The 22,784-nt window shown below is 40.4% G+C and overlaps 1 protein-coding gene across 4 annotated transcripts in view; it reads right to left on the reverse strand.

The window, feature by feature from the left end:
• Arl13a (ADP ribosylation factor like GTPase 13A) overlaps positions 1-22,784 on the reverse strand; it is a 42,744-nt gene that overhangs the window by 18,575 nt on the left and 1,385 nt on the right. For 2 of the 4 annotated variants that reach the window (XM_028785531.1, XM_028785595.1), the window contains exon 1: positions 338-521. The gene's annotated coding sequence lies outside the window, so the exon portion shown is untranslated. Of the gene's footprint in view, positions 1-337; positions 522-6,256; positions 6,549-17,186; positions 17,280-20,653; positions 20,789-22,784 lie in introns of those variants that run through there. The other 2 variants (XM_028785698.1, XM_028785657.1) reach the window with 2 other exon arrangements.

Consider the following 22,784-nt stretch of genomic DNA (forward strand, 5'->3'; position numbering starts at 1 on the left):
TTATTTGATTTTTTTAAAATCTGGATTCTATTCATGTATCTTAATCATTTGCAGAGCTTCTTATCTCGATCTTAGTCTCTGTCCAAACTGGCACCATAGAAGTTCTTCCTTTAAGAGCTCAGGAGGTAGGTGGGATAACCACAATTCAAACCTAGTCAGTCTGGCTTCAGAGTCTGTAATATTGGGTCAGGAATTTGACAGGCTGTGCGAGAGAGAGACCTGAGCTATCAGAAAATACTATTATGTCCAGGGCCTCTACTGGATAGCCTGGAGCAAAATCACTAAAGTTGTGCCTGTAGGTGCCTGTAAAGTGAAGATCTTTATGTATTTGGCTTACCTGGATGTGGTTAACTATTTATCTGATAACAAGATGTTTTTCTGGCTGAAAAAATGGTTGCCGTGTTGAATTTCAGAAAGATTTGTTGAGATTTTTAGCCTTCTGGATAGATTAATCCAGCCCAGATGTCCACTTAAAGGGTAGGCAATGTTCTAACAATGGCTGTCAAGGTTCTAGCATGTCTATGGTAACCACTTCCTAGTCCTTAGCAACCAAACACATGCCTATTCCTTGTGTGATTATAGATAATTAGTAAATGAACTTTTATTCATTATAGAGTTTATTTCTTTTTAAAAGCACATATAGAATTTACTGGGCTTATTTAAGTAGTTTACTTATGTTAATTCATTTAATCCTTAGTGCAACATGACAAAGAGAGGACTGTCATTCTTACTGTTAAGAGATGAGGTTCACAAAACTTAGGTAGATTGACAAAGGTTCTCTAGCCAGTGCGAAGGCCAAAATTCAAACCTAGGCAGTCTGGCTTCAGAGTCTGTGTATTAGGTTATGTATTCCACGGACTGTGTGGGATTCAAGGTTCTAAAGAAGGTGCCTCTGCTCTGGGCCTCTCTATATTTCATCTGTCCATAGATTTCCATATTTAGTCTTCCTTAGTGTGGTGGCTAGTTTTATGTCAACTCGACACAAACTAGAGTCATCTGAAAGGAAGGAACCTTAATTGAGAAATTGCCCCCACAAGATCTGACTGTAGGGCACTTTCTTAACTAGTGATTGATGGGGGAGAGCACAGCTCATTGTGGGTGGTGCCACCCCTAGGCTGGTGGACCTGGGTTTTATTTAAAAAGCAGCCAGTAAGCCATGGGCAGCAAGCCAGTAAGAAGCACTCCACCATGACCTCTGCATCAGCTCCTGCCTTGAGGGTCCCATCCTGTTTGAGTTCCTGTCCTCATTTCCTTCAATGATGAACAGTGCTATGTAAGCCAAAAAAAAACCCTTTTCTCCAAAAGTTGCTTTGGTCATGGTAATTTATCACTCTGAGAAGTAGAGGTCTATCACTTGATGTTTCAAACCTAAATATTGCTTGATGTTTTAGAACTAAATAGTTATGGTTATAGTCACTTAAGTTTGAAGCTATGGTGGTTTCAAAAAGAAATGTCCCTCACAATATCACAGCTAGACACTACATGCTAGCAAGTAACAACCCCAGAACTAGGAATGGATTGCTTCTAAGATGTTGGCCAGTGGGCTCCCATAGAGCTCCACACATTACAGGCTATTGCTGCTGCTCTTGATTATACTCCATAATGTGATCGTAAGACTATTGCTGGGACTACAGAGATGGCTCAGTGGTTAAGATCACTTACACAGAGACTCAAGTTCAGTTCCAGGTATTCACTTGTTGGCTCACAACCATCTACAACCCGAGTTGCAGGTGACTGCACCTCCTTCCAGCTTCCCCAGACAACAGACCCATATATACAAGCAAAATATATTTAAAAACATGTGACTGTATGTTTGTGTGTCTGTATAAAGACACCACATACTTGAGTGATAAAATATAGAAAAATCAAGCTGACCTGGAAGCTTCATCCTTACTAGATTGCTTTCATAGTGCTGGAAGGTGCTAAGCATCCTATTGGAGCAGAAAAGTAGTCATCAGTCTTACATTGCTGCAAACCTTATGAACAACAATAAATATCCTAGCAAGATATGTCTACTGGTGCAATAATGGTACAAATGATATAGGAGTATCAGATCACTCTCTGAATTTCAGGCCCACTCCATAAGATGGAACCTATACCTGGCACCATTATCAGGGCCAAGAGCCTGTTTCTAGATAGGTCATGGGCTCTAGTAGGAGAGCCAACTACCATTATTCTGTTAAAAGGGATTAGCATTAAAACATCCCTTAATGGTCCTCATCAAAGAATATTGTCCTCAGTAGACAGTAGTTAACACAGAGATCTACAAACTGGTCAACATGCGGAGAACAAGAGACTGCAGCGTTCAGCTCTAAATAGGATATCTATAACACATTTCTCCCTCCATGACCCAGAGGTCTTCGTGGAAGAAGAGGTGGAAACATTGTAAGAGCCAGAGGCAGTGAATGGCTACAAAGAAACAAACTTTCCCAACCAGAACAGAATGGCTGCATTATGAACTTCTAGTGATTTTGACCGGGTGTACAGACCCGTGAAATCTCAAGTCAGACAAAATCCCAGCATGGAGTGAAAGAGGTGGGTTTGTTTATTGCAAGAAGAATCTTCTGATCAAAATACATTGTATTAAATTCTCAAAAAAAATGGTTTAAAATAGTTTAAAGAAATGCCCTCCATTGACTCACATATTTTGAACAGTTGGTGGCAATGTTTGGGGGAGGTTATGGAACCTGTAGGAGACAGAGCCTTCTTACAGGAAGTATTTACTGGAGACAGGCTTTGAAGACCTATAGCCTCATCTCACTGTTCTCTGTCTGCTGTGTGTGTGTGTGCGCACACATGTATGTGCACACATGGACGTGTGAGTATACGAGTGTGTGAGTATGCAAGTGTGTGTGTGTATGAATACGTGATCTCTCTGTTTATCGCTCCTGCTGTCATGATGTGTATTCTCTGCCATTATGGACTCTACCCCTTCTTTAAGTTGCTTTTAGTCATAGTATTTATCACAGCAACAAAAAATTGGTAGAGGGTTATTGCTCTGGCGTTTCAGTACCAGTGGTCCTGGTAGCTAGTGTAATCATGTAACTCTATCAGCAGTTAGTGGCATCAGACAGTAGCAAGCAGCAGCAACAGCTGGTACTTTTATGTCATAGCTTTTATACAGGCTTCAGGTGCTGGGGTCCCTAAGCCATTGGCAGCTTCAAGTTTTACATGTCTCCATAGCTCTTATTTTTTTTCTATTGCTTCTGTCCTCTGTTATTTAGACTCTAGCCACTCTCTTCAGCTCCCAGGCGCTTCATCTCGTTACTGCGCCTGCGTTTGCTGCTGCTAGGGCTGTGGCTTTTGCTGCCTTCACCACTGTTGCTGTCTTTTTTTCTTTATGTTATCACTGAGCTCAGTAGAGTAATGATGAAAGCCAAAGGGAGGTAAGAAAAGATCTTTTGTGAGAAGTCTTTAATTTGGTACCAGCGCTGCAGCACAGCATAAGAGGATGTCTCCCAGGTAGGTCATAAAGGGAGACAAATAGCTTGCTTGTATGATTGCAAATGGGTGTGGCTATAACAAAGGTTCTGTACTGAGCATGTAGACCCACATGCATATGAAGGACCGTGCTTGACCCAATAACAGCATCCCTTCATTCAAATGAAGGTATGTGCTTAAGTCAATCATAGCATGGTCCTTCAAGCAAATGAGAGATATTATTTGCACTAATCAAAGCAGTTCCTGATGCAAATGAAGGCTTTTATTTGTACAGAGCATGACATAGTTCCTTGTGCAAATGAGGGAACACACTAGCAGCAATCATAGTAGTCATCCAAATTAATATCTGTATTTGTCCAATCATGACAGAGTCCTTTGTGAAAACAGAGGATTGCATTTGTATCCATCACAATAATCCCTGCTGTAGATGAAGATGTGTTGTAGCAGACACATGAAAGAATGTTTTGCTGAAGCAGACACAGGTAAGAGGATGTTTTTCTGAAGCAGACACAGGTGAGAAGACATGTGATGTTTAGAAAGGATATAAATATGACCCCACAGGCAGTGGAAGGAGGCTCTAGCATTGGCTCATCTTGCTCTGCCCCACTAGTTTTTGCTGAGGATGCTCTTATCAATTTAAGAGCCTTACATCCAGTTGCTGATCTTCCTTTGTCCTGACTTCATAGAGAGTAACCAGCTAAAGAACTTCTCGTGAATTTCCAGTAAGTCCTTGCAGCTTCTGTGGACGCTGGCTGATTGGCGGAACCTCTTGGTTTCTTCTGCATCAAACTGCTGTTGCTGATTTGTAAGTGGTGATTGACTAATGCACTGGACTGCTGAATAGCCTCAAAGAACTATTTCTAAATAGGTTCACAAACCCTGTTTCCTATTAACCTTTTTGTCCCCCTACCTCTGGTGGGTGGTAGTCTAGAAGGGAGGTTGAAGCATTCAAGAACCCTTATTAAAGTAGGTTTTGAAAAAAATCTAAGCCTACAAAGATGTTTGAGCCAATCATGGGAAAGTTCCATATTTACATCAGTCACAGTCCCTTATGTAAATAAAGGCCTTTATTGTACCAATCATGGTATCTCAGCAAATGAATAATTCTGTTTATCCCAATCATAGAATACATTTCCTTGATATCAGAAAATGTTGACTAGGGGTGGATGTGGTGTTTCATGCCTTTAATCCCAGCCTTAGGGAGGCAGAGGAAGGCAAATCTCTGTGAATTGAAGGCCAGATAGGTTTATATAGTGAGTTCTAAGCCAGCCAGACTGAGAATTGTATAATGAGATCCTGTATCAAAAAATAGTTGAACATGTTTTATATATTTATTGGCCATATGTACTACTTTTGAGGATTGTCTATTTAGTTCACTTGTCTATTATTTGTTATTTCAGTGTTTAATATTTTTTAGTTCTTTATCTATTCTGAATATTTATTCCCTCAGATAAATATAAAGTGGGGTAATATAGAATAAATTATAAAGTTAAAAATAAATATAAAATGAAGAAAGAGACAGGAGAAGAGGAAAAAAGAGAAAGAAAGAAAGAAAGAAAGAGAGAAAGAAAGAAAGAAAGAAAGAAAGAAAGAAAGAAAGAAAGAGAGAAACAAAGGCAAATATTAAGAAGGCCTGTAAGATAGCTCAGTGGGTAAAGTTGTGTTCTGCCAAGCCCAAGATCCTGAGTTTAAGCTCCAGAACCCACATCCTGGAAGGCAGTATGCTTGTGTCCTCCCACCCTCTTAAAAATGTAATTGAAAAAAAGAAGACGAAATTGAAAGAGAAGGAGGAGTAATTCTGGGAGCCAGGCAGGTTGAGGACACCAGGAGAATCAACTAACAGCCTGAAGAATCAACTAAGCAGGGCTCATAGGGCCTCAGAGACTGAAGCAGAAATCATGGAACCTGCATGGGATTGTGCTAGATCCTCTGCATATATGTTATGGTTGTTGGCTTGGTGTTTTGGGGGGACTCCTGATTATGGGAATGGGGTTGTCTCTGACACTTTTGTCTGCTTTTGGGACCCTTTTCCTCTTACTGGACTGCCTTGTCCAGCCTTGATGTGAGGGTTTGTGCCTGCTCTTATCATATCTTGTTGTGCCATGTTCATTTGATGTTCCTGCAAGACCTGGTCTTTTCTGAAGGAAAATTGAGGAGGAGTGGATCTGTGGAAGAAGGGATGTTGGGGGTGGGGGAACTGGAAGGAGAGGTATGGAAAGCTTCAGTCAGGATATATTGTATTAGAGAAGAATAAATTAGAAAAAGGAAGAAAAATAATGTGAGAAAGAGAAAAACATGAACAATGTGTTTTTTAAAGTCCAACTAGAAAATAAAGAAAATTGTGTGAATTACAGAAATGTAAGAAGAGTGATTAAAAAATAAAAATGAGAAAAATTCAACTTCTAGAGGATTTAATTTGGCTCCCAGATTCGGGAAACAGTCAGCCACGATGAGAAAAGCATCAGCACCTTGCACTGTATTGGCAGTCAGAAACACAGTGATGAGTAGTGATGCCCATTAGGGCTTTGTCTCCCTTTTTAGTCTTGGATCCCTGCCCATAGGGTTATGCCACCCAAAAACAGGGTGAGTCTTCTCTTGTCTGGAAAATGCTTCACAGGCATTCTCAGCTTAAGTACCCCAGGATGAAAAAAAAAAGCAACAGAGTGGATTTCTTTTCGAGCACCACTCGGCCATGCAACAGATGTCACTGTCAGACCGCATCACTCTACCAGATTTGAAGTGTGTGAAAATTATCGACATTTGTTATGGCTGGAACTGTCAAGCTGTTGTTTGTTCCACGGGCTGCCTGACTTACCTTGTGATGAAGCTTTGGTTTCCTCTCTTCAAAAACAGTGCTAGGGTTGGAGCCATGAGAGCTGTTTCCATTTTGCCCTTCATTGCCTTTCTCCTTCTTTATCCATTCCAGCTGTCTGGTCTCCTCTTTCTGGATTCTCTATGTTCTTCCTCTCTTTATCATTGATATCATCCCCTCTGTTAACCAAACTCTTCTCATTCATAGACTGAATTGGAGGAAATGTCTCGTTTTCTCCCTTTCACACAAGGGAAATGATTTATTATTTTTCTTCTTATACCTTCATGATAAATTTCTATAAAATATAAGGATAATAAATATCCTTAAACCCAAGTATTATAGTAGATTCAAAATATACATATTTTCAAAATTCTCATTGTCCTTTCATCTTTTCCTGTGGCTTGTCCAGCTGTTCACTGTTTCTCCCAAACAATCGCAAAATCTGAACACACTAAACCCTTATATTTTTTCCAACTTTCATGCATGTTCATATAATAAACCACAGCATACAAACACATATCCAGGTATGTGCTAGTAATTCATTTTCCTGTTCATTCATTATGTTTCCTATAACCTAGCAAAGAAACATTTGACACACAGAGTCAACTGATGTCAATCTACTTTATTCTCTGCAAAGAATATACGTTTATGTTGGATTCTAGTCTCATAATCTAATTTAATGCTTTTATTCATATAGGCAATTAGTGCAAACATTTTTTAATGACTTTGAATGCTTATAATTACCATCTCACCTTGGAACTAGACCCTTGAACCATTCATTTTAAGAATTCACTTTGGGGGGCTGGAGAGATGGCTCAGCGGTTAAGAGCACTGACTGCTCTTCCAGAGGTCCTGAGTTCAAATCCCAGCAACCACATGGTGGCTCACAACCATCTGTAATGAGATTGGATGCCCTCTTCTGGTGTGTCTGAAGACAGCTACAGTGTACTCATAAATAAAATAAATAAATAAATCTTTAAAAAAAAAGAATTCACTTTGGAGTCATACATGGTAATTTGTGTTGGTAATTGTAGCACTCAAGAGGCTCAGTGTTCAATGGCAGCCTTGCTACATAGCTAGACTGTGGAGAGAGAGAGAGAGAGAGAGAGAGAGAGAGAGAGAGAGAGAGAGAGAGATTCCACTGAAATCCCACCGTGCTGGCTAGTTCTATGTTAACTTGATACAAGCTAGAGTAATTTGGGAAGAAGGATTCTCAATTGAGAAAATGCTTCCATAAGATAGGAATCTTATAGGTAAGTCTTTACTAGATTAATGATTTATGTGGGAGGGTCTATCCCACTGTGGACTACCAGCCCTAGGCAGGTGATCCTGGATGGTGTAAGAATTCAAGCTGAGAAAACCATGGGAAGCAAGCCAGAAAGCAGAGTTTCTCTGTGGCTTCTGTTTCAGCTTTTGCCTCCAGGTTCTTACTCTGTGTTCCTGCACTGACTTCTTTCAATGATGGGCTATGATATGGAAATGTAAGATGATATAAACCATTTCCTCTCTAAGTTACTTTGGTCAGTAGAAAAGTAACTAAGACACTAGACACTACTCAGTAACTTTCCTTTTTTTTTTTTTTTTTTTGGAGACAAGGTCTCACTACATAGCCCTGTCTGTCCTGAACATCCCATTGTAGACCAGACTGGCCTCGAACTCACAGAAGTCTACCTACCTCTGAGGCCTCTGCTAAGTGCTGGGATTAATGGTGTGCAAGACTATGTCTGGCTAATTTTTCAGTTTTTATATTTTACTTGATTGTTAGCATTTTATTTAATTCTAGCATCTGTCATCTCAGTGTTAACATTGTCTTCCTTTTCTCCTGCAAGTTGAGAGTTACATTCTTTTTTATAATAATGAATATTTTCTGTTGCATTTCGAATGTTGGAGGTATTGTCATGAGATTCTGAATTTTATTTCCTCCTCCAGTCTTTTCATCTTTCTCTCTTCTTCTGAGCCAGGGTCTCACTTTGTAGTCTTGGCTAGCCTGAAACACACTATGTAGATCAGGCTAGCTTTGAACTCAAAAAGACTAACCTACTTTTGCCTGCTATATATTGGGACTAACTATGTGTGCAGCCACACTTGGCTTCTATTTGCAGATGGTTAGATGTGTTGGACAGGTTTGTGTTAGGGTGAATACAGAATTCTCTGTTGGAGTCTGTTGACTCTTGCAAAAATGAATTAATATTTCATCCTTTCTTATTTCAATAGGCAATGTGAAAATGTTTCTCTCCTACTTTTTTATTGATATCATCCTGTAAAAAACACAGCTTTAAGCCTGTCAGTGGTGGTACACACCTTTAATCGCAGCATTAAGGAGGAAGAGACAAACTAATCTCTGACTTCAAAGCTAGACTAGCCTACAGAGTGAGTTCCAAGACAGCTGGGGCTATACAGAGAAACTGTCTTAAAAAACCAAAACCATACTTTTAGTCTTTGTTGCTAGAAAAAGCAATGTTGCCTCTCATTCTGCCCTAATGCCCCCTCTTCTCCTTCCCTCCTTCCCTCCCTCCTTCCCTCTCCCTCCCTCTCTGTCTTTTTCTCTTTCTCTCTCCTTCCCTCCCCCCTCTCTGTGTGTATGTGTGTTGTGTTGTGGTGTGTTGTGGTGTGTTGTGGTGTGGTGTGATGTGGTGTGTGGAAGTTTAGCTCCTTGCTAGGCACCTTCCAAATACTAAGCAGAAAAATAGGAAATGGATGCTTAGCTTATTCTGCCTCTTTTTGACTGGTCCAAATGAAACAACCCTAGGAAAAAGTGAAGTTCCAACTAGCATCATTCCCTGTATCTTGCTTTACAGTTTACTTCCTTTGATCTTGCAGATACCATCTCTGTGGAAGAGGTCTAAGGCATACTCCTCTTGTCTGATCATTGTCAAATGGGACTAGACATAGGTATCTGGCACAGTTGATACTGCAGAGAAGGAACAGATTTTTCTGTAATGTTTAATCTATTATCAAAAAGCTTTTCTGATCTGCTAGAGCACCCAGTTTCTGCTCATTTACCTAAACACAATTTGGGTTCTTTCTTTTTTCTTTTAATGTAGATGGTGTTTTGCTTGCATCTGTGTACCACTTTTGTGGCTGATACTCACTGAGGCCAGAATAGAGCATCAGATCCCCTAGAACTGTAGTTAGTAGAGAGTTTTTGAGATACTATGTGGATACTGGGAATTGAACCTAGATCCTTTCAAAGAGCAGCCAGTGGTCTTAAGCATTGATCAATCTCTCTAGTCTCATTTACTGTATTTGTGAATTGATCTTTTAGTTCATTTATTGTCAATCAAGGTAATTAATGTAGCAAGTCAAAATATATTTCAATATATTTAAGTGATTTTTATGCAACAACTCTTATGAGTATCATATTTGCTACATATCATGATTTGGGTGGATGTTGATTTCCCTGCTGATCTTTTCAAAACAGTCTGTAATATTTGTTTTGATTTTTATTTAACTGAAGGTCTGTTTGGAAGAGTGGTTTTTAAAATGTCAAGTGTATAGAAGGGAGACACAGCTGTCCTTTAAACCTATGTATTTTCACCTAAGGCCAGAGAAGTCCACAGAGATCTAGGCTTTCTCTGAGAAGCTCTCATGGACAAATAAGTGGCTAGGACCTCTGCTGTTCTTTCTATACAATCATTCTTCAGATATGTCTTGCATAGTTATTAATGGTAATGTGTTGTCTTGCAGAGAACCTGGGTTCAAATCCCAGCACCCGGATGGCAGCTGATGACTGGCCAATAACAGTTCAAGGGTATCTGATACGTTCTGGCCTTTGAGATCTTTGCATGCACCTGGTGCACATACATGCAGGCAAAATACCTATATAATGGAAATAAAAAGAAAAACAAAACCTTTAAAAATGCAACACATTGAAAATATTTGGCCTTGTCAATGAGAAAAGGGAAGTGAAGACAATATGAAGATGGGGAATACTAGAAAGTTCCTGCCATCAAGAGTGTCTGAGGGCTGGAAAGGTGGCTCAGCAGGTAAAGCACTTGATGCCCAAGCATGAGGACTTGAGTTTGGATCACAAGCTTGACGTAGTAGTACACCTATTTGTAACCTCTATAATTTTATGGGGAAATGGAAGATGGAGACAAGAGAACCCCCAGTAGCCTTGCTTACAAAGTGGTGAGCAATGAAGACTCCTTGTCTCAAATAAGGTAGAAGGCAAGGGCCAGTACTTAAGGTTGTCCTATGACCTCCACACACATGATGTGACACATATAGACATGCCTACACTTACACAAGCATGCACACACATATATCACACATGACTGGAAAAAAGTGTATCTAGTTGGTATGATAAGTATACAGAAACCAGTTACATCATGGTACCTTAAGTTTTGTATTATTACAGAATTTCCAAAGGGCAGATTCCCTGCTCCTTGTGTAGTGATAAACTAATTAAGTTTAGCTTAATAGAAAATAGTAGTCCATTCTCTCATGATTGGTCAGAGGGATGCAGTATTCTGGTTTGAATATATTTGGGTTGAGCATATATGTATCATAATTTTTTTGTTTACCCTTTCCAACCCTTTCATATACTGCTCTGTATCTCGGAAAGTGAAGCTATGAACCTGTGAGTTTCTTTCCCTTTCTGGCTTCTTGTAGGCCTGAGCCATGGATTCCCTGGTAGGACATCACTGGAAGAAACAGTGGTCATCCTGGAAGAAACAGTGATCATCATCCTGTTCATTCTTGCCTTTCTCCTTGCAGGATTGCCTCTGGCTGGCTATTGCACCTGAAATAAATGACATATTTCTCCTCATGGGAATTCTCGTTACTCTTTGTACTTCTTTTTCTTAAAATGGTAACTGCTCTTTCTCTCCTTTTGGACAGAGAATAGAAAAAGCCCCAAGTTTTACTATTCTGCCACCACCTTTGTAGATAGTCCTTTCATTAAACTTTTTACTAGTTATGCTAATTTGAGCATGCCATCTGTCTGCTGGCAGGACCCTGACTGATGTAAATGAAGTCTTAATTCTCAAAGAATTAGAATACGATGAAATAAGCCTAACAGAATATGACTAAATATGATTCAGTCTGTCTCTTTCTCTGATTAATCTTGGCTCTTGAAAGCTTTCAGATAATCATCAGAAAAGACAAGAACTGTAGTCTTCAGATAACCATGGATATGCAGAAGTGTCAGTTTACAGAATACTAATAACGACCATTTATTCCTGACTGTCTCCACGTGTTGTGCTTTGCATGCTTTATGTTCAGTATTTCCTGTGGTCTCCTCAGCAACCCTATGAAGAATGCATCTTTATTTTTGAGACAGGTTTATGTATATCAGATTGCCCTTTAACTTGCTATTAATATGTTGCCGGGGATAAATTTTGAACTCCTGACCCTTCTGCCCTACCTTTCAAGTGCTAGAATGACAAGTATATACCACAACACCCACTCCATTCTGTGATCTTTCATGTTCATTGTGTGGCCATCAAGCCTGAATCTGAAGAAACTATTGCTTGTTTGAGACAAGAGCATTTAAAGGGGGTCAGGAGTAAGATGGTATAATGCCTATAAATTCAGCACTTAGGAGGAAGAGGCAGGCAGGGAAATTAGTTAGTTCAAGGCCAGACTGAGATATTCAATGACTGTCCACCCCTACCCTGGATGCAAAACAAAACAAAATACAAATCTAATGGCGCTAGTGGTTAAGAGCACTGGTTGTCCTTGCAGAGAGAACTTAAGTTCAGTTCTCAGCACCTACATGGTAGTTCACAACCTGACTGTAACTGTTGGTCCCTGGGATCTGATGTCCTCTTTAGTCTCCCTGGGCACAAGACAAACACACACCACAGACATAAAGACACTCACACATACACATAAAAAAAACTTAAAAAAATTAAAAATCTTCAAAGGGCCAGCAAGATGGCTTAGCGGGTAACTCTATTCTGCCTCCAACCCTGAGGACTCAAGTTCAATCCCTGGAACCCACACAGTGGAAGGAGAGGACTAACTCCAGCAATTTGCCCCTGACTGCCACACTCATACTGTGGTGCATGCGCATACACAACACACACACACACACACACACACACACACACACACACACACTACAAAAAAGAAAAACTTGAAAAGGAAGAAACCAACATGGTAGAGTGAGGAAGCTAGAGAAATCTAAAGGAGGAAGTAGCCAGCACTACATCTGTTGTAGAAAGAAGAGTTTGGCCGGCCCCACCTGTTTCTATTTTTAACATTTTTATATTTGCTGATTTTATTATTTTATGTATATGAGGAGTTGGCTTGTATGTATATCTGTGTCTGGTGCCTGCAAAAAACGAAAGAAGGCATTGGATTCCCTGGGGCTAGGGTTACAGACAGTTGTGAGCCACCATGTGGGTAATAGGAATCGAACCTGGGTCCTTTGCAAGAGCTACAAGTGCTCTTAACTGCCTGGGTTTTGTTTTGTTTTGTTTTGTTTTGTTTTGTTTTGTTTTGTTTTGTTGTGTTGTGTTTTGTTGTTTTGATCTTGTAGTGACTCACAAGAGGCGCCTTCAAAGCGATTTGGCTGGTAGCTCTAGTTCTGTGATTTTGAACAAATCAAATTAACTTCTTTGAGCTTCAGATACCTCACCTATAAATGGAGATAACAAGTTGAATAGCCCTCATCTGAAGTGCTTGAGACCATGGGAAGCAACACGAAATAATAGAAGCATCCTATGAAAAACTGTCTGCTCATTTCACCCTTTCAGATGTTTAATTGTCTTAACAGTTGGGGGAAGCCAAAGACAATTACCAAGTAATTGAACAATAAATAGCCACAGTGCATCTAGGAAAGGAAAGATCACACCTTCCATTGTCCAGAATGACATTTTCTCCTGTAGGCCCTTTACACTAAAACGTGTCCAGATCAACTCAGGGTGGTGATCCAAACAGACACTCCATCAATGGTCCCCTTTAATTACACAAGAGACTGTTTGTCTCTCTTTGGTTCTGTTTTGGGCTCTGTTTCTGCAACTGTGGCCAAGACTTAGTCAGACATGACTGAGCTGTGCTGGAGGAGTTGGTGCTCAGGCTAAAGCCCTCATAGTGTTTCTCTTTTTTTAATCTTGTTAGGGTAAGGCCTCTCTTCTTTCTGCTGCTGCACCACATACTCCAGGCTGGTTGGAGCATACAGGTGATTCTCCTCTGTACACCTCCTATCTCATGCTCACTGTAGGGAGGCTGGGATTACTCCTGTGCATCACTGCAGTTGATTTTTTTCATTTAATTAATTGTTTTTTTACTTAGTCACTTTATATTCCACTCACTGCCCTGCTCTGGGTCACCCCCTCCCACAATCCAAAGAACCAAAAGAACCAGGCAGTTTTGCATAGGATGTTTCTATTCTTTGTTGTTGCTTTTCATAGCCCACCTGCCTGCTTTCATTGATTTGATCTTGTAGTGACTCACTTGAAGAACTTTGGAAGAGGTTTGGGTAGTAGTCCTAGTTCCATTATTGCAATGACTTTGAACAAACCAAATGAACTTCTTTGAACTTCAGATACCTCATCTATGAAATGGAGATAATGCAGGGAGAGTATCTCTCTTCTGAAATACTTGGGACCACATTTCATAGTTTTCCCAATTTTGCAATAGTTACATAGACGTAGACTTTATGATGTAAACATCTCCAATCTGAAATTCAAAATGTTTCAAAATCCTAAATGCTTCTGATGTTCAAAAAGTTTCAGATTCCAAAACCTTTTGGATTTATAGTAATAGTTCTTCCCTAATATGCTGGTTGAGGCCTCTAAAGGACATTGGACAGTACTTGACACAGAGGCTATGTAATAAGTAAATCAGTGGCCATTGTTTTCGTGGTTACAGTGCCAGCGGAGCAAAACAAGATGACTTTTTGAGAAGATGCAAGCCTATTCTACATAATGCTAAAGGTAGCAGAGGGATCAGGAAGGATGAGAACTGAGAAAAGGCAAAGGTTTTCAGATTCGATTAGACATATAAAGTGATGTTTACCTTTGAGATTTATCTTCTGAACTCCTCTTTGGCTATAGGAATCAGCATTTAAGAAAATCCCTCACTTTTTGTGCTCAGGATGCTTGTTTAAGTTCAGAGGAAACAATATTTACAGGGAGAGTACAGAAAGGGTACCTGCGAGTGTGAGAGCTGGAACAGACTGTCTCTCTGTTCTTGTCCACTAGAATTTTCTATGATGTGGAGATATTCTGTACCCACACTGTCTAAATTACACATGAGGCTGCCGAGTACTTCAAGTGGGACTAATGTGATCGAGAAATTGCGATTTCCGTTTTACTGGATTGTACTTAGTTTAATTTTACGTAGCCACATGCAGACAGTTGCTGTCCTAATGGAGAGCACAGCTCGCACTGCTCCTGGGGAATCCTTGTGGATAATTAGGGAAATAAAGCGTGTACTCTTGAGATCAGTTTAGATAGCAAAAGAACTGGTAGCAGACAGTAAAAGCTTAGTTGTTCTGAAAAAAAAAAAAAGATAGAGAATTTGAATCTCACCGAATGGCAGAAATGTAAGTTTGACTTACGGGGATGGATCATGTTGGGATATAGGAGAAAATAGGGCAGAAAACTTTTTCAGATAGGTTGGAAGAGGTGAGCAAATCCTGGGAGGTAGACCCACTCATACACCGATACATTTCAGTGTAATGGTCATTCTAAAGTAGGGCATTGATGCTAAAATGTAGTTGGGGTTGGGAGCAAGTTAGACACAGGCCAATAGAATTGCTGTTGGAAGCATAGTAAAGTGGGAAGGTGTACAGTCTGGAAGTGAGGAAAGCGGTTAGTCTTGAGTTCAGCTCTGTACTTCTCAAGTTGTGTTTATTTTTCTGGCTAATAGCCTTGGAATTGTCAAACCAGTTACTAAAATTTCTCTGCAAGCCACATTAGTATTTTTAATACCATTTTCTGTTTGAAGTGACTAGGACCCAGGTACCAGAACCTGACTTCCTGGGTTCTGAATCTTGGCTCTACTAGTTGAGATGACTCTATTAAATTTTCTGTACTTTCAGTCACCTAAAATTGGAGCCTACCATAGCTCCTAGGTGACGAGAGCATTGCAAGTATTACATTAGTTCTACAGTAGCACTGGGCACAGAGTATGTTCTCAGCCAAGGTTGTTTTTTTTTTTTTTGGTTTTTCGAGGCAGGGTTTCTCTGTATAGTCCTGGCTGTCCTGGAACTCACTCTGTAGACCAGGCTGGCCTCGAACTCAGAAATCCGCCTGCCTCTGCCTCCCAAGTGCCGGGATTAAAGGCGTGCGCCACCACCGCCTGGCCAAGGTTGGTATTAATACTATTTATGGTTAAAGAACTCTTCAGCTTATTCCAACTTGGATAATAGAACCAATCTAATGCATTGAAAAAAAATCATGTTAAATTTGCCTACTCAGTACATTATACCTGAATGTTAGGGTTTTTTGGTTTTTTGTGTGTGTGTTTTTTTTTTTTGCTTTAATGTGTTGTATTTCAAAGTATATTGTTTCACTTAATTTAACATATAATTACCTACTAAACAGTGAGTGAATTATTCTTCTCACTGAATGTATTAATCTATGGTCAGTTTTGGCTATGAATTTTATAAACTTCTCTCTCCATTTGTAGCTTTCCGTAAATGCTGCTTATAATATCTGTTTTAAAAGAAACAAAATGATGTTTTTGGTGTTGTTTTCAGAAGTGTGGTAATTTTTATATTTTATTTTTTTATTTTTGTCATCTTCACACAACCTACAGTTATTTGGGATGGGAGACCTCAGTTGAGAAATTGCAGCTATCAGATTCCATGTAGGCAAGTGTGTAGGGCATTTTAAAATTAATAATTAATGTAGGAGGGCCCAGACCAGTAGGGGTGGCACCACCCCTAGGCAGGTAGTCCTGGAGTGTATAAGAAAGGTATCTGTATTTGACCCTGAGGAGCAAGCCAGTAAGCAGCATCCATCCATGACCTTTCCTTTAGTTCTTGCCTCCATGTTCTTGCCTTGAGCTGCTTTGGTGAAGAACCGTAAGTTGTACAGTGAAATAAATCCTCTTCTCCCCTCAAGAGACCAGATCACATTCCCAGATTCTGGGCTTCTTGCCCAACTCTTATCATGCTGTGTTATAACATGACACTTTTGATCTTTTCCTGTATAATCCACAAGGTTCTTGGTTGTTAGCAACAGAAACTGATAACTACTTGGGGGCAAAAAGCATGTATTGAAAGTGTGTTAAGTAGCTCACAGAATCATGGGTTGTGCTGAAGAATCAGACAGACTCCAAGCTACAAAATCAACATCATAATAGCCACTGCTACTACCACATCTGCTGTTCCGCTCAGGTCCTCTGACTAGTGGGTACCAGGATGGATGAGATATGTAACAGATTTGTTGGTAGAAAACCCTATGACAGAAAATAGGGTGGGACTCTAGAGATGGCTGAGAAAGCTGTTGGGACTGCAATGTAAGTCTTAGTTTTATGAAGGAGGGAGGGCAAGACTGTTGGATAGAAAGAGTATTAGACTGATGTGAAAGTCTAATAAAATTATTGACCTACGTTGATTCAGAGTCTTTTTTTTTCCCAAGGAGGGGTTGTTATTTAGGGCAGAGGGCAAAGGTGGGGAGAGAAACGGGAGAAGATCTCAGAGAGAAAAGAGATATTCAGAGTCTTATAACCAAAGGCACCTTTGGAACAGTCCTTTATTTCTAAGAACTGGACTTGTTTACTCACTTATTGAAGTGGGCAGTGTGGTGTCAGAGCAAGATAGCAAACTTTGATCATGGCAACTAAGGCCACGGCTAACTGCACACCCTGAATTTGGAGAACTAGAAGGTACATTTTCATAATAGTCTCAAACAAAGGTGTTTGTTTGCTATAGGTCACTGGCTCCTAATTCCAGGAGGCGCCTGTGGATTATTGCTGTAGGTCACCAGCTCCCAATTCAAGGAAGTATCAGTGGATTATCTAAATCACATACCTGTGTCCTGATTGCAAAAGGGTGTTGCTTCGCATCAGGATCTGTTGAGCTTCTCCCATAAGTAATGGAATTCAGATGGTAGACAACAAGCTCCTGAAGAGGACAAATAATCACTATATAAACTCTCTATACACTATGAACGCCTTAAGATCTTTGTCTTGTTCGTTGTTAATTATAAATATTTATAAAAAAAAATAAATAGTGTGTTTGTGTGTCTGGGCGTCTGAGTGTTTAGGTACCAAGCTCCTGGGACTAGAGGTCAGATAGCGTGAGGGAATCTGTTCTCTCCTTCTACTGTGTATATGCTGGAGATCGAATTCATATTGCAGGCTTGACAGCCAGTGCCTTTACCCACTGAGCTACCTTGTTGGCCCATAAAGTATCATTTTTGGACACAAACTTGTTATGTATGCCAGAGTGGTTTGGAACTCACGATACATCTCAGGCTGGCCTGAAATTCAGTTTTTCTTTTTTTTGCTTCAGCCTCCAAAATGCTGAGATTATAGGTCTGTGCCACTGTGCACAAACATTTTTAAACTTCAAAAAAGTTTATTGAAATAATTGTGTGAATAACGGTAACTGATAGTCAAATGCTCTTCCACAATCAGTTGATCATTCAATCAAGGAAGCCAGCTACCAAATAAATTCGAATTAAAACCCAGTAGGATGGCTATAATCAATATTGGTAATAGTTGTTAGAGACAGGGAGAAATTGGGATTCTTATATACAGTTGATGGAAATATAAAATGATGAAACCACTTTGGAAACATCTGGCAATTTCTTGAAAAGATTACGCATTGTTATTAATGAGTTGAAAGTGCATTCAGTGTGAGGAGGATGGTACAATGGTTAATGTACATGCTATGAAACCATGGGGACCTGAAGTCCCCAGCAACCAGATAAAAAGCTGGAGTTGGTAGCGTGTAGCTGAGAAGAGGAATCTTGGGGGTTGCTGACCAGCCCATCTAGGCAATCAGTGTGCTCCAGGTTTAGTAGCATACCCCATCTTAAGAAATAAATGGAAAATGATATGAGGAAGACACTGGATGTCAACCTCTGGCCTCCACATGCATGCATGCACACATGCACCCACATGTGCACACAAACACATATCTTCACACACAAATAAAACAAACCATACATCATAGTTGGAGAAATATCTCAGCAGTTAGGAGAACCTGTTGCTCTTCCAGAAGACCTAGGCTTGATCCCCAGCACCTGAATGGTGGCTCACAGTCATCTGTAGTTCTAGTTTCAGGGGATCCAATGCCCACTTCTTGCCTTCAAGGGCACAAGGCATGCACATTTTACACAGACATACATGAAGGAAAAAAATCCCATATACACAAAATTTAAAAAGGAAACTTACATCCATTCAAAAACTTGTACACAAATGTTTCTAATTGTTTTATTCATGAGAGCCAAAAGAATGGAGACAATCCTGTGTCCTGTGACCATTTTAAATTTTTATATATCTCCTCCCATTTCTCTCTCTCTCTCTCTCTCTCTCTCTCTCTCTCTCTCTCTCCCTTCTCCCTCTCTTTCCCCCTTCCTCCCATCTCTGTGTGTGTGCACGCACTTGTGTGTGTCCCTGTCCTCTGTGTGTATGAGAACATGTACATACATTTGCATCATGAGGACAGTTTTAGGGAGGCTGTTCTTTCCTTTCACTGTAGGATCTGCACATCAAACTCAAGTCTTCAGATGCACGTGATGAATGCATTTATTTGCAAGGCCATCTCAACTGCCCAACAGTTGGTTTTACATGGCAACTTGGACAGGCTATGATAAACAGTTGATTGGTCAAACATCTGTGTAGATATTACTGGGAATTTTTTTTTCAGTTGTGATTAATGTTTATTCTTGGCAGTTGAACAAAGCTTGTTACCCTCCATATTGTGACTGGATTTTATTAAATTCATAAAAGACCTGAAGAGAAGAAGCCAGCATCTCCCAAAGAAATCCAGGGTTGTGCTTGAGCTTCAAACCTTTGAACTGGATATTACAACATTAACTCTTCCCTATTTTTAAGACTGCTGCCCTGACCTGAATTTCAGACCTACCAGCAACTCCAGTTGACCCTATTTCTTGGTGGCATATTTGTACAATGGAATGTTACTCATCTGGAAGGAATGCCGATAAGCTGATACATGCTACAGTATGGATAAACCTTGAGCATATCATGCTAAGTAAAAGAAGCCATAAAAGGTCACATGTATTGTACAAGTCTGTGCAGTGCCAATGCTTTGATTTGGCTGTAATTTGTGTCTTCTAGGTTTTCATGTATTGAAATTAATCCTTGTCATGAGGTATGAAGAGTTTGGAAACAATCTAATTATGGTGTTTAGAGTCTCCAGGGAGTGAGTGATTTGGGTTAGATATTAGAGTTGAGGCTCCAGGATGGATTCCTGGTTGCTTATAAGAAGGAAGGAGGACACACAAACACATGAGCATTCACTGTGTCTTCCAATGCTGTCACTTGTGCCACCTGAGAACACTACTCGAAAGGAAGCCATTATCAGAAATGACCCATCTCCTTTCAATCAGAACTAATAGCCAAAATAAATTCATTTTCTTCATAAGTCACTGAATCTGTGATATAGTACTATTGGCAAAATAAATGGATGAATATAGTCTAGAATAGGCAAATAAATTGAGACGGAAAGTACATTAGTAGTTGTTTCATCTAGGAGAAGGTAAATGTGGAATGGGTGTTTAACGGTTATTGGCTTCTTTGGGGGAGTGAAGTAATGTTCTGGAACTAGATTATTATAATGAATAAATGGCTTTGAACTAAGACCACTAAACTGTGTGCTTTACATAGCTGTATTATATGGTATGCAAATTCTATTTTAAAGTTATTCTTTTAAAAATAAGTAATATCCATTATGTACTTCCTCCTCTCTTCCCTGCACCGGGCAACGTTGCCAGCTGCCTGCCAACACCATCCTTATCTGCATGCTACATTTTGTGAGAGCACTTCTTTCTCTTCAAAGCTAATTTAGATGTTCACTTTAACTACATTTTTTCCATTTTAAGTAGATTTTTTTTTAAAAAAGTAAAATGCCAGGGGTGAGGTTGTGGAGTGAATCCACCCATGTTTTGGATTCAGACTCAGATTCTATCTGTGGGTGATACTAATGAGGGAGTGGGCTACAAACTGAAAAGCCAGAATCTTAATACTTAAAGAGTATATAAGAAAAAAAGAGGGGGGGTAGGAGGTAGGGAGGGAGGGAGGAAGAAGGAAGGAAGGAAGGAAGGAAGGAAGGAAGGAAGGAAAAAAGTCCTAGAGGATACATGATTGATTTTTGCCTTAGATATCTTTTAAGGATGCTGCAGCTGAAAATGAGCATTCTATAGAAGGAAGCCACTCTTCCATTCTAGCTATTGATCTTCTCTAGCCATCGCCTTCTGGAGACTGGTACTCTGTGAGTGCTCTATCAGCCACCTGCTGCTGATTACTTACTTTCTTTCCTCTCTTCTTCCCTTGTGTCCTTATAAGCACCACTCCTGGAAGGCCTATGAGCAGTCTTCTGGCTACAGTGGCTTGGAGTGTTCGACGTAGTTCCCAAGCATCACATGGGTTGAATGGTTTTCAATGCTGTAAAGATGCCAAGAGATTTAGACAAGGTGACTTTTAGACACAGTCTTTCTTCATGCTGAATTATGGACTGGGTGTGGGTAAGGTGTCAGTGCTTCAGCCTCCCCCTTTTGCACAATTCTGGTGCTTTACAAAGGGTGGAAATTGACTCTTGAATACTACCTAGAATTCAGAGGACTACCTATGGGCTTCATTTCAATTAACTAGCTCTTGAGAGATCTGTGCTTTCAGTGGGGACGGAGCTTCTGGGCCTCAGAAGTCTAATTACTGTCAGCATTTTCAGTGTCCCTTGTCCTAAGAAGAGCAGAGTTGCCCAAAGAAATTGACTGATTGTGATAGCTACTCTTGGTTGTCAAGGATCTAGAATCACCGAGAAGACAAATGTCTGGGTGTGCCTGTGAGGACTTATCTGAAGTTAACGGGATGCAAAGACCTGCCTCCTGTGGGTGGTAGTATTCTATGGATTGGGGTCCTGGACTGAATGCAAAGGAGAAAGTGAGCTGAGCACGCACACTCATCGCTCTCTGCTTCCTGCCTGTGGTTGTTCTATAGCTGCCTCCTGCTCTTGCTGCCAGTATGGACTGTATCTCCTAGAAGTGTAAGCCCAAATAAACCTTTCCTCCCGTAAGTTACTTTTGTTGGGTATCTTATCACAGCAGTAACTAATACACTGATGGATCAAAGAATGCTAGACACAGGGACACTCTGTTAGTTTCTTCCAGTAGGGCAAAGGAACAGGGAAATAAGAGACCCAAGGATTTAGTGACCTAGAGTGCCAGAGAGTCTTAAGACTGAAAATAGAGAAGCTGGTTGATGAGAGGAATCAGATGTCAGGAAATGAACACATTTATACCAGCCCCAGAGGAATCCAATAAAAGTATAATAGGAGTCCTAACCTTAAGATCCTATAATAGTTTAGTTGGAACATAAAAATTAATATACTTGAAATAATTCGTAATTTGAGACTAAAATGTGGTGCTGACAAAAAGAATGCCTGAAAAGGGACAGCTCCATGGATTGACATCCTCTGTGAGCTGAATGGGTGAAAAAGACTGCACATTCAGTCAAAGGACTTTGTGCTCCACTTATAATGGCTATAGCATTTAGAGTTGAATCTGACTGAGTTCTTCCTGGCTTCATGGAGGAAGTAAGGGGAGGAAGCTTCATCATCGTCAGTTGTTGATCACCACTTGATCACCACTGTCATTGAGAGCCACACTAAACATTCATTAGGCACCCTCCCTGTGTTCCTATTTCCGCTGGGAAGACAGAGCAAACGGAGTTGAAGGACCCATACAACAGAGTGTGTGGTGTGTACAGATGGCACAAGGGAAGGAAAACGAAGGTAGGGGAAGTTACCAATGGCCTGTCAGGGTTAAAGGTGATCCTTGAAAGAAGATCATCGCGTGGACTAATGGAGAAAGGGATGAAGTGAGCCGTACATAGCATCAATGAGGCACAGAACCTGGGGGTGAGCAGGATGAATATATGGCCAAGTGAGCAAACCTGCTGGACTGGTGCGAAAGGTGTGCAGCATGGCGGCGTGGGAGACTAAAATTATAGAGAGGCAGTAGTGATTACAGATAGCCTTGGGTGTCAGACAGAATAACCAGTCATTTGGGAACAAAATAGGAAGACTTTGTAATGCTGTGGATTGGGGGAGTGGTAAAGGCATGGGGCACAATGCAGAAAGGCAGAAGGACCATTCCAATTTTATCCTACAGTCTTTATAGCTTTTCTGTGTTTGGATGACTAATTCACCATACTCTTCTGAAGTGGATAAATTGGTCACTGTGCCCGAAACATGCCTTGTAAGCTGCTTGCTAAAGCAGGTGACCCACACTCTTTAATCCTAGCACTTGGAAGGCAGAGAGGCAGGTGGATGTCTGTGAGTCTTGAGGCCAGCCTGGTCTACAGAGTGAGACCTTGTTTCGAGAAACAAACCAAATCACAACCTCCCTCCAAACCAATAAAAATAAATTTTTTAAAAAAAGGG

The sequence above is a fragment of the Grammomys surdaster genome, unplaced genomic scaffold, assembly GCF_004785775.1.
Source record: "Grammomys surdaster isolate TR1022 unplaced genomic scaffold, NIH_TR_1.0 61, whole genome shotgun sequence".
In the NCBI taxonomy this organism is placed as follows: domain Eukaryota; kingdom Metazoa; phylum Chordata; class Mammalia; order Rodentia; family Muridae; genus Grammomys; species Grammomys surdaster.